The sequence below is a fragment of the Anomaloglossus baeobatrachus genome, chromosome 7 (assembly GCF_048569485.1).
Source record: "Anomaloglossus baeobatrachus isolate aAnoBae1 chromosome 7, aAnoBae1.hap1, whole genome shotgun sequence".
Taxonomy (NCBI): Eukaryota; Metazoa; Chordata; class Amphibia; order Anura; family Aromobatidae; genus Anomaloglossus; species Anomaloglossus baeobatrachus.
In genome coordinates, this window is record NC_134359.1 from 229,472,263 (window position 1) to 229,485,453 (window position 13,191).

General features: G+C 46.8%; 1 pseudogene; it reads right to left on the reverse strand.

Moving 5' to 3' along the window:
* LOC142246100 (DNA repair endonuclease XPF-like) overlaps positions 1-13,191 on the reverse strand; it is a 118,769-nt pseudogene that overhangs the window by 26,172 nt on the left and 79,406 nt on the right.

The window sequence follows — 13,191 nt, forward strand, 5'->3', positions numbered from 1 at the left end:
CAGGTAACGGAATCCAGGCCTGGCATTACTGGAGATTCCTCCGGTAGCCAGTCCCGCAGCTACCTGCGGAAAAGAAGTGACATGCAATTGTTTTTGTTGCGGGAATCCCGCAGCAAAAAATGCAGCTGTCAAAATCCGCCTAGTGCGCACAGCATTTTTTTCCCCATAGGATTTGCTGGTGAATCACTGCAGAGATGTTATGAACATTTTCTGCAGCGAAACATGCAGCAAATCTGCGGGTAATTCCGTCTAGTGCGCACAAGGCCTTAAAGGGAATCTGTTACCTACTTGTGAAGCCCCACAGGTGTTGTATCGGTGCATACCTTCAGGGACTCCACGTAGCTGGTGCTGGTCACAGGTAGGGAATCTTCAGTTTTGATCGTGACGCCACTCTCAGTATTGCGGTCAGTGGGGACCGCCACTGCAGGTTAGGGGACGCCTGGGGCTGATGGTGGGTGCAGTCGGATATAGTAGTCTCCTGAGAGTGAGGCAAGCCCCAGGGCCCGGTGTGGGTTTGTAGTACCACAAGTCGCAGAATAACTCAAACACAGTCTAAAAGTCTTTCAATGTGTTTACTCACTGTTGGGAGGTCACGGTGAGATGCCCGGGCGACACTGTGATAACCAGGTGGAACCAGGAATTCCAGGAGGCCGTTCTGAGGGTAGCTGTCCACTCGCCTTCCTTGCACTCTTTCTGTTTTAGGAGGATCCTTTGCTTGAAGCGTGGTAGGACCCCTCCAGGGAAGCTGTTACCACCCTGCTCCCCTCTCTCTGGCTCGTCTGCCGGCAGCGTGGCCTTGGTGGGATGGCTTCTGGCCCTGTCCCCTTATGGGCCTGGTGTGCTGCTTGGCTCAAGCTCTGTGTAGTCGTGGTGAGGGCATGAAGTACCCCCTCCACCTGTAGGTTAAGCAGCTCTGGATGATCTGCTGCCTGTACTGGGGACCTAGTTCCCCTTGTGTGCTCGGATACCGGGATCTCCGTACTCAGCCACCCCTCTTTCTCTGGATGCTCTTCAGGCCGACCCACAGTACTCCGTTCTCCTCCGCTTTCAGCTACAGCACTCCTCAGGACCTGTCTGCACGGGAGCTTCTCTGCTCCCCCTCCATACACTTCAACTTCTTCCCCTCGACTCCCTCTCACTTCCTCTCTCTCTGCCCTGCTTCCTAGCAACCAGCCCCTGAACACACCCCCAGCTGGGAATTGAAAGTTAACTCCTTCTGGCTACTCAAGGGTCCCCTCTGGTGATGTGGGAGGCCTGGTCACTATATGTTTGTGTGTGCACCTCATCCTGGCCTTTGGAGATTACCTGGAAGCATTGCTCCCGCATGGGTGCAATACTCTGTGGTGCCTGACCAGGTCAGGGGCGCCACATTCCCCCTTAGTTATCATCAGCACGTCCTCGGGCTGCAAAGACAAGAGAAAGAAAAAAGGTAAATACAAATTTTTCCCACACAGGGGCAATTATTTACATTTAAACATGCCAGGTACCATTCCACCACCAACCACCCACATGTCCGAACCCCACCCAAAAACCTCCAGGAGGTAGGTCACCGGTCCTTTTGGTAACCAGGTCTGGGCCATCACATTCCCCAGACCTTTCCTCCAATCTTCCTCTCCTGAGGGGAGTGGTGTAAGGTAGGCCCCATAAACAGGCGTACCCGCTTCCGAGTGTTGGAGGGCAGGCCCCATAAACAGGCGTGCCCCCTTGTTGGTGCAGAGCCATGCCCCTCAACAGGCAGACCCTGTGGTTGGTACCAAGAAGGCAACTTTTTACAATGCAAAAGTTTGTGGTTAAAGCCAGTTCATAACCAGTGGTCTAACATTTTAAGAAGGTCTCACAATAGTCCTTGTGGGCACATTTCGCTTAAACGTTGCTTAACTATAACAGGTTAAACATTACACTTCATACCGTCACTTTCAACTAAACTGTACTTTGTCTATAGCGTAATGGGAGCTGACCAAAGTTGCTGCGGGTTGATCTACGCAGTACTATACTGTCATCTGTCTGAGGTTGTGTCCTCCCACCCGATGTATGTGTCTCAATGTGAATTCTGGGTGTACTGGGTACTGATACCAATGCGTGGTTTTCTGCTTCAGCTACATTTGGCACTTCTAGGTTCTGAACAGGTGCTTCTAGGTCTCCTACTTCTCTAGATTGAGTGAATGTAATGACTGGAATAACAACTGCTCCATTGTATTGAGGCCAACTTGCTGGAAAATCTCCAAGCGCAGTATGGATCATCCTTTCTTTTGGTTCTTGAACTGGCAAAGGGTTGGGAATTTCTTCAGGGATTCTTAGTTGTTCAGGACATTTCTTTAGGCGATCTCTAGAAACGACAGCTGTTGTTTTTCCTCCATCTTTGCTGATAAGGCATGTCTTTTCATTGCTAAGCGTTGATGGTAACACAGTATAGGGTTCTTCTTCCCAGTGATTGTCAAGTTTATGACGCCTTCTCTTTCCCTTGAGAACTATATCTCCTGGCATCAAAGGAACAGCAGGTGCTTTTCGATTGTAGGCTTTTTCTTGTTTCTCACGCTGCTGAGTCAGGCTTCGCTCCACACACTCTTGTACTTTCTTGTATTGGGCTTGGCGGTTGGAATCCCAATCAGCACCTTGTTGATGGTCTTCAGGGGTCTCAACTCCCATTTCCAGATCTACTGGCAATCTCCCTGGTCTGGCCCTCATCAGGTATGCCGGTGTGCAGTTCGTGGAACTCACAGGGATGTTGTTATACATGTCCACTAGATCGGGCAGTTTTTCCGGCCACTGACTTCGTTCTTCTAGTGGGAGCGTCTTCAGAAGATCGAGAATGATGTGGTTCATCTTCTCACACATGCCATTGGTCTGAGGATGGTAAGGGTAAGGCGTAGTACGGATCTTCTGGCAGCCGTATAGGTTACAAAACTCCTTAAACACTTCAGCTTCAAAGGCTGGTCCTTGGTCAGTGAGCACTTGATCTGGATAGCCATGTGGTCGACAGAAGTGTGTCTGGAAAGCTTTGGCTGCGGTTTGACCTGTCAAGTCCTTGACTGGTACTACCACCAGGAATCTGGAGTAGTGGTCAACCATAGTGAGAGCGTAGTTGTAGCCTTGTCTGCTGGGTGCCAACTTTACATGGTCCAGGGCCACGATCTCCAGGGGCCGTTTAGTTTGGATGGGCTGGAGTGGTGCTCTCTGGCGGTGCTGGTCTTTTCTTCTAAGATTGCAAGGCCCGCAGTTTCGACACCACTTCTCTAGGGCAGATCTCATGCCCACCCAGTAGAATCTTACTTTAAGTAGGGCCTCCAGTTTCTTCCAACCAAAGTGGCCTGCACCATTGTGATAGGCTTCTAGCACCATCCTCGTATCCTTCTGTGGTACAATCACTTGCCACACCTTCTCATGCGTCCTCGGGTCAATGATGCTCCTGTAAAGTTTGTCTTGATAGATGAATAATCGACCCCTCTCCTTCCATAGGTACTGTGCCTCAGGTGGGGCTCCTTTGTCAAGGCTGGCGCCAGGCTGGCTGATCAGTTTCTTTACCAAGCCTACCGCTGGATCATTTTCCTGGGTCTCCTTCCAGTTGTAGTGAGGTAGTGGGTTCAGGGTCACCTCTTGGCGGTTGGCACGCGACTGCCGACACTGTTTTGCTCCATGGCGATGGAACGCTGGCAGCTCAATCTCTTCAAGATCATCTTCATCTTCACCCTCGTCTGCTAGGTGAGGCATCCTGGACAGAGCATCTGCGTTGCCGTTCTTGCGGCCAGCTCGATACTTGACAGTAAAGTCATAATTCGCCAGTCGGGCTACCCAACGCTGCTCCATGGCACCCAATTTAGCAGTATCCAAGTGGGTCAGGGGGTTGTTGTCCGTGAAGACAGTGAATTTGGTGGCTGCCAGGTAGTGCTTGAACCGCTCTGTGATAGCCCATACCATGGCCAGGAACTCTAGCTTGAATGAGCTATAATTCTCTGGGTTTCTTTCAGTAGGCCTGAGCTTCCTGCTGGCGTAAGCAATCACACGCTCTTTGCCTCCCTGCACCTGTGAAAGCACTGCTCCCAGTCCCACATTACTGGCATCGGTGTACAGTACGAATGGCAGACCGTAGTCAGGGTAGGCTAGGATCTCTTCACCCGTCAAGGCCCCTTTCATTTGTCTGAAGGAGTGTTCTTCTGCTTCTCCCCAGTGAAATGGCGGGCCGGAGATCTTTCCTTTCTTCTTTGGGTGGCCTACCAGGAGCTCTTGCAAAGGCGCTGCCATTTTCGTGTAGCCCTTGATGAACCTTCTGTAGTAGCCTACCAAGCCAAGGAACTGACGTACCTCCCGGACGGTAGTAGGTGTGGGCCATTCCTGGATGACTGTGACCTTCTCTGGGTCCGGTGCTACTCCTTCTGCACTGACCACGTGACCTAGGTACTGGACCTTTGGCTTCAGTAAATGGCACTTGGATGGTTTCAGCTTCATTCCATATCGGGATAGTGCTTCAAAGACTTCAGCCAGGTGTTTCAGGTGGTCCTCGTAGGTCTTGGAGTACACGATGACATCATCCAGGTAGAGCAGGACGGTTTCAAAGTTGAGGTGCCCTAGGCAGCATTCCATAAGCCTCTGGAAGGTCCCGGGGGCATTGCAGAGTCCAAATGGCATGCTATTGAACTCACAGAGGCCCATTGGGGTGGTGAAGGCCGTCTTCTCCCGATCTTCTTCTGCTACAGATACTTGCCAGTAGCCACTAGTCAGATCTAGGGTAGAAAAGTAGTTAGAGGCTTTCAAGGCAGCGAGGGATTCCCTTATCCTTGGCAAAGGGTAGGCATCCTTGTGTGTTATCTGATTTATCCGTCTGTAATCCACACACATCCTCATCGTGCCATCCTTCTTTCTTACCAGGACTAGGGGAGCTGCCCAGGGGCTGCAACTGTCCCTTATGACTCCTGCCTCCTTCATGTCCTTCAGCATGTCCTTTGTGCGCTGGTAATGGGCTGGTGGAATAGGCCTATGTCTTTCCTTAATGGGAGGATGACTGCCTGTGGGTATGTGATGTTGCACCCCTTTGATCCTACCAAAGTCTAGTGGGTTCTTACTAAAGACCTGCTCGTATTCCTGCACGACCCTGTAAACCCCATGTTTCTGGTAGTCGGGTGTAGAGTCAGTCCCCACGTGTAGTTTCTGGCACCAGTCCTCTAACTGCTTTTGGGAGGTCTCGCCCTCTTTTGAGTCAGCTTGTGTCAGGGGACCTACAGGTGTTATGGCGTCATCTGAGCATGTAAACAGTTTGGCTATGGTAGCGTACCTTGGTAGTCTGGCTTCCTCCTCCCCACAGTTCAACACTCGTACAGGCACTCGTCCCTTGTGTACATCAACTACCCCCCTGGCTGTCAGAATCGTGGGCCAGTGGTCTGAATGAGTGGGCTCTAGTACAGCCTGGTAATCTTGTCCTCTGAGACCTACCGCTGCTCTACACCACATCATCATTTCACTCCGTGGGGGTATCACAATGGGGTTAGCATCCATCACCCGTACACTACCAATCTCACCGCCAGTCTGTTTTACCTGTTGCTTCCTCAGAATGATTCGGATCTCCTTTTGCAAGGCTCTTTGCGACCTGCCGTCAGCACCTTCAACAATCTGGTGAAGCAACAACAACACTTCCCCTAGGCAATTTTCTATGACATTAGTGCCTAAAATCATTTGCGGGTTCCTTTCTCTAACATCAGTGTCCACAACAATCAGTCCTTGTCCCTTCATTTCTTGCCTTCCCACCTTTATGGTTACCTCTTTGACCCCGATCTGGTCTATAGGTTGTCCGTTGGCAGCATAGATGGTGAGGGAGGGGTCCGGTGGTCGGAGATCGTCGTCCGACCAAAACCTCCGATAAAGGACATACGGGATCGTGGTGACCTGAGAGCCGGTGTCTAATAATGCCGGGGTAGGGATCCCGTCCAGGACGATGGACAGGACAGGACGTCCACCCACGTACTGATCACAGCAGCGACTTGGGCCTGATCTTCTTAATCCTGAGGACTGGCCCTCGGCCCCAGGTTTGACTCGTTTAAAGGACAGGCCCTTGCATAGTGACCTGCCTTCTGGCAACGACGACAGATGGGTTGTCCAGCTGAGTCATAGCGATCACTGCTCCTGCCTCGAGTTGGGGGACCCCTTCTCCTCCGCATCCAAGGGACGTCCTCTGGGTTGTCGGCTAGCAGGATCTGATGAGGGACTTTGGTCTCTGAGGGCAACTGCATTGCTTTCAGGATTTGTGCGACGTCCTTAGTGAGCTGCTGCACTTGGGAGGATAGCGTACTTATGGTCTCTGCTGGCGCGTTGAGTCCTTTTGCAGTCATCAGGGCCTGCGTGAAGGATTCCGCTCCTGCAGCCGTGGAACTGGCAGGGTCTGTGTCCACAGGGGGTTGGAGTGCTTTCACTGCCCGGTCTTTCAGAATGGCAAAGTCCACGTCGGGGTGTTCTAGGGACCACAGCTTCATCTGCTTCCCATCCTCAGGAGAGCGCAGGCCCCGCAGGAATTGTTCCTTCATCATCCGGTTTCCTTCCTGGTCACTGACAGGGTCCACCAGCTTGAGAGCCCGTAGTGCAGCCTGCAGCCTGAGGGCATAGTCTCTTATACTATCCTGGGGCTTCTGACGGCAGTGATAGAAGTCCGTTCTCAGCTCTCCCTCTGTGCGGTGTTCAAAAGCAGCTGCTAGTTTGGCAAAGATGGTCTCAACAGAGCTCCGGTCATCATTGGCCCAGGACTCAGCTTCCAATTCTGCTGCTCCAGTCAATTGTCCCAGCACCACAGCGGCCCTCTGTTTACCAGTCATCGCGTGCATGTCTAGCAGGGTGTTGATCTTTTTCTTAAACCCGGTCAGCGTGTCTATTTTACCGGCGTATTGAGGCAGCCATTGCGCCCCTGGGGCATACAACAAGGACACTGGCATTATGGGGGCGACTTCGGCCGGCGCAGCTGCGACCGCGGCACCGGCACCAGGCGCTGCGGCGTCCAGCGCGACAGGGGCTGGCATCGCTTGGGCTGCGTCGCCCTGACCAGGGGCATTACCTCCTGCAGCGTCCATTTTTCTTCAGAAATCTGCGCGCCCCCTTTCCACTTCCGGGGTCAGTACGCTCTCTGAATTGTGGGGATTCTGGGGCGGCCACACCTCTTCGTGGGCGGTGCTCTTCTCCCTCGCGCGGGCTGCAGCGCGCGCTTTTGAAGATGGCAATATGGCGGCGGTTCAATTTTTGCGGTCGGACCTCTGAGGCACACGGTCACCTGTCTGAACAGGTCTAGTCCTTATCCTGTTCGTGACGCCAGAAGATGTGAAGCCCCACAGGTGTTGTATCGGTGCATACCTTCAGGGACTCCACGTAGCTGGTGCTGGTCACAGGTAGGGAATCTTCAGTTTTGATCGTGACGCCACTCTCAGTATTGCGGTCAGTGGGGACCGCCACTGCAGGTTAGGGGACGCCTGGGGCTGATGGTGGGTGCAGTCGGATATAGTAGCCTCCTGAGAGTGAGGCAAGCCCCAGGGCCCGGTGTGGGTTTGTAGTACCACAAGTCGCAGAATAACTCAAACACAGTCTAAAAGTCTTTCAATGTGTTTACTCACTGTTGGGAGGTCACGGTGAGATGCCCGGGCGACACTGTGATAATCAGGTGGAACCAGGAATTCCAGGAGGCCGTTCTGAGGGTAGCTGTCCACTCGCCTTCCTTGCACTCTTTCTGTTTTAGGAGGATCCTTTGCTTGAAGCGTGGTAGGACCCCTCCAGGGAAGCTGTTACCACCCTGCTCCCCTCTCTCTGGCTCGTCTGCCGGCAGCGTGGCCTTGGTGGGATGGCTTCTGGCCCTGTCCCCTTATGGGCCTGGTGTGCTGCTTGGCTCAAGCTCTGTGTAGTCGTGGTGAGGGCATGAAGTACCCCCTCCACCTGTAGGTTAAGCAGCTCTGGATGATCTGCTGCCTGTACTGGGGACCTAGTTCCCCTTGTGTGCTCGGATACCGGGATCTCCGTACTCAGCCACCCCTCTTTCTCTGGATGCTCTTCAGGCCGACCCACAGTACTCCGTTCTCCTCCGCTTTCAGCTACAGCACTCCTCAGGACCTGTCTGCACGGGAGCTTCTCTGCTCCCCCTCCATACACTTCAACTTCTTCCCCTCGACTCCCTCTCACTTCCTCTCTCTCTGCCCTGCTTCCTAGCAACCAGCCCCTGAACACACCCCCAGCTGGGAATTGAAAGTTAACTCCTTCTGGCTACTCAAGGGTCCCCTCTGGTGATGTGGGAGGCCTGGTCACTATATGTTTGTGTGTGCACCTCATCCTGGCCTTTGGAGATTACCTGGAAGCATTGCTCCCGCATGGGTGCAATACTCTGTGGTGCCTGACCAGGTCAGGGGCGCCACATACTCACCTGCTCGACGGTCCCTTTCAATGGTTGCGTTGCTGGTCTTGATCTGGCGCTTCCTCTATCTTTGCGATCACTGTCCTCTGTCTTGCTTTGTGTATATGATGCATTCTATAACTAATACAACGGATCGGCATTCCAAATCTTCTGGAATATTTTTATACTTTATTCCATCATATCATACAGGCGTAAAATAACGCGTTTCGGCTAACAGTGAGCCTTTTTCACATCTATAGATTGTATATATATGTGTGTGCATTCAAACAATTAGTGGATTACTTCCTTTGTGACTGACCCACCTATCTCATCTGCTTATTAAATTAGTTAAATTATGTTACTCAAATTTCCATATATGTGTCTCATTTCAATTAAATAAAAAACAAGGAGATTCACTAAGATGATGGTTCAATCACAATTACAACGGATTTAAACATGTATATATATATATATATATATATATATATGTGTGTGTGCATTCATTCAATCTATAGATGTGAAAAAGGCGCATTATTAGCCGAAACTCATTATTTTTACGCCTGTATGATATGATGGAATAAAGTACAAAAATATTCCAGAAGATTTGGAGTGCCGGTCCTTTGTATTAGTTATACTGTGGATGCCTTCCTTGGACACGTGCACCTTGGATTGTGTGCCGCCTGGAACTTCTGTTTCTGCATATGATGCATTCTATGTCATCAACAGTGTCCTCCATTGCTCTCCTGTGCACACGAACCTCTCTCTGTCCTATTGAGGGCAAATCAAAGTATTGTATTTCCCTGCACCTGCGCATTAGAGTGTTTAACTCTGCTCTCAGCCGGGCACAGAGAAGTGCGCAGGAGCGTAATGGAAGACACTGTGTGGATGATGAAGGACGCATTATCCATAAGACACTAGACGTAGGGCGGTGATCGCGAGGATATATACACACACACACATCTATCTATCTATCTATCTATCTATCTATCTATCTATCTATCTATATATATATATATATATATATATATATATATATATATAAAAAAAGATCACATCCAAATATTTTCTTGGGCTTGGGAGCACTTTCATTATCTCTTGGGGGACAGATTACATAAATAGCTCTTTAAGTAAAAAGTCCTGACCCCCCAAAATTGTTTTATTTATTTAATAAGTGCATTTTAGTACATATTCATAACATATAAACCTATAAAGACTACACTGACATTGGTTTAACAAGAAATCATCTTTATTGAAAAATAAAAAAATATATTAAATACATCTAAAAACAGGTGCACAGCAGTTATGCATGAAAAAGCTATTCCAGAACACATAAATATTACTGATGACAACAATATATATATATATCTATATCAGAAGCTATCAGGATGTGATATTCATAAAAAAAAAAAGAATCAGCAATTAATATAAGGGAAAAAAAATATAAAAATAAATAAAAATTGCAGTAGGTGATCTATAGCAATATATCATATCACCAACCTGATAGATTGCTATGTAAAGATCGCCAGATACAGCATACAAAATGTGCCACAATATGATGTGTAATAAAGACTTTATCCAAACAAGGATGACAAAGGCATAATATAGTAGCAATGTGGAATAGATGGTATGAAGCTAGCAAATGGCAAATAATATATTAAAAGATATCAGGATGAAAATGATAACCTGATAATTAAAAAATGAAAATAAATTGCCATATGCAAATAGACAAAACCATGTTACAACATATTAACAAAGCCTTACCTATGAGACACCCTGACGTGTTTTGCCGTGGCTTTCTCCAAGGGCGTGTACATATTCATAACAATAAAAAGCCTACACATACTAGGCATACACATGACCTTGTTCATTATTTTATATTATTTACACACCCACTCACATATATCTATATCTATGTAAACATACACTCCCACAATACAGTGATTTATATGTAACCCCATAAACAATGCTCTCGAAAAATATGATTTCTCCAGTAAGCCAGACCTCAGACAAACAGGTAAGTATAAAAAAAAAGAAAACAAAAAAAAAGTTATGACTCCTGAAGATTGGAGGCAAAAACGTAGCTCCCAATGATGTGCCTAATGACAAACCAGCTTCCAAACTGAAGTCTAAACTTCCTCTCTGATGTCACGTTTCTTCACACTTGAATCCCACAAAGTATTGACAGGTTAGATTCCCAGTTTGTGGTCCCCAGAATGGTTACCGAGTGGTAGCAAGTGCGCTAAAGAACTATTAGGCTATGGGCGCACGCTGCATTTTTTTCTGGACCCAAAAAAACGCATCCGTGGCAAAAACGCATAAAAAAGCATGCATTTTGATGTGTTTTGTTTGCGGCGTTTTTCTCCATTACATTCAATGGGTGAAAAATGCAGGGAAAATCGCAAAAAGAATTGACATGCTGCATCTTTTATTATCACTATGATCATCTTTGTGGTCACCACAAAAACTCAGCAAAAAAAAAACAAACTGCACTGTGTGGACAGCAAAAATTAAATCTCAGTCTTTGCTGCGGAATGAAATTCATGCAGCTTTCAGACGAAAACTGCACCCAAAAAATGCGCAAAAACGCAGTGTGCACATAGCCTTATGAACCCAACAGGATTGTTCGGTCACAGCCAAGCCAGCCCCTTTTCTGTCTACACATCAGCCATGAAAAAGGCTGACTTGGCTTATAAAGGGAGCAGCCCCCCTATCCCCTTCTTCATATTCGCACATAGATCAAGTCATATGCCAAAACAAAAAATACTCTTCTGTGTCCAACAAAAAATAGCCTAGATTCTTCCCATGCCTATGCCCAGAGCTTGTGCATCAACAGCAATTTTATGAAGGGATAAAATGTAATAGAAATGGCACAAATAACAGATACATTTGCAATTTAATTTAAAAGAACACAGACTGCACAGTTAAGGCTTTTCTTTTCTTACCCTGCTTGTCATTTGTTTCCATTGTTTTACATTTTTTGGTAGATTTTGAGTCAGGAACACGGTATACCCGGCCTCGGGCATGAACAAACATGGACGTACTTGAGTCAAGAAACAGCCAGCCTTACAGGGGAGCAACAAAAGAAAATATATTTTAATAGCATTATTTAATGCTCTTAAAAGCACCTAACTCTGTTTTATATTCACAAATATTCTTTAAAAGGCAATCTCACGAACGTCTAGGCTTTTAAAAGATAAGACAAATTGATCCCTTTGTGACCCCACAGCGATGCTCCAGCAGCGGGAAATTACGTTTTAAAGTTCTGTATATACTGTATATCTTTGGAAGTGTATTTGGGTGTGACGATGCACTTACAGCTCCTCCCCAATGCACTGCCAGAGATTCAGATAAATATATACAAAAATATATATGTTTTTTCTCTGGAATTGCATTGTGGCGTGATTATGCACCTATAGCTTCTCAACATCATACTGTACTTCTTGCATAACGACACTTCTCCGGGTCACAGACATAACTAGCAGGGAATACAGTCTGACACTAAGCTGTAAGTGCCTTGTCACACCCCAATGAACTTCCAGAGAGATAGATAAATATTTTATTTATTTATTTATATTTATATTATATATACACACATATATATATATATATATATATATATATATATATTATATATACTTACATATATACATATTTATCTGTCTATCTATATATATATTAGTAAAATGGTCGTTGGATACCTCTTGGAGGGGAGATATGTGTCACAGAGGTGGTTATCCTCCGTCATCTAAGCATGGAAGCAAGTTCCAGATCATATAGTACAGAAAGTGTTAATAGGGCATGGCAAGAGGAGGTTTACGACCAGTCCAAGAGATGGGTGGGATTAGCTGCTCATGTATCCCCACCCTGGGGTGTGGTATGGTGGACATCATTAGGTGTCAGTGTGTGGAGGTAAGAAGTCCTCCTGTGTGAGGTCTTCACACTTGGACATGTATGCTGGTCTACTACTAAAGTGCCATTGTTGGGACTGTGTATCCCGTTTTCCTGCAAAGACTGGCTATTTATTTTCCTTGTGTGGTTTGCTTAATGGAGTTAAAAAAAAAAAAGAAAAAAAGCAGCCTGTATGTTTTGTTTAAATCGCCTCCCGTGCCTACCTCACATGCTGCTGATTGAGCAGAGATCGCTCCAATATATTTATATTTTTATATGCACAGAATGTCAAGACACTTTCTTGCTGCTGGAGGGTAGCCCTTTACCTTTTAAAGGGCAACCCGGACATGTACATTTCTACACCCCTTCAAGTCATTTGTATCAAAGCATTTTAATTTGTTCTGCATCATTTTTCAGGTCTTTAGACTCAGCCAGTATTCTATGCATTACATTATTTCATCCATGACATCTCTTTTCTAAACTTTAGAAACAAAACACAAAAAAAATCCAGGGTCTAGACCCATGCGAAAAAAAGGAGTAAGGAGAAGAAAAAAAAACAAATAAAAACAAAAAACATACTTAGTCCCTCTACGAAGTAAAAGCTACAATTATTGGAAAATGTTAAAATCAAAACATAGAAAAAAACCCTCGTAAAACCCAAAACAACACAAGCAAAGATAAAAGTATGACAGTAACCAGTTCTAAGCAGGTAACAGTTATCGTATACATATATATATAATGTAACAGAAGCTTGTCTGTTACGCAGTGAGGTATAATTATTCAGAAATAATTACCCCAAAATACCTATACTAACCTAGGTTAATGATATTCATGACACCAGTTCTAGTAATTGTACCTGCCCCTTTAATACACATGCTTCCCTTTTATTTTTTTCCTCGCCCCTTTTTTAACCCAGGATTTAATTTCTAATCAGTATTTGGAGTGTGGTCCCTCAT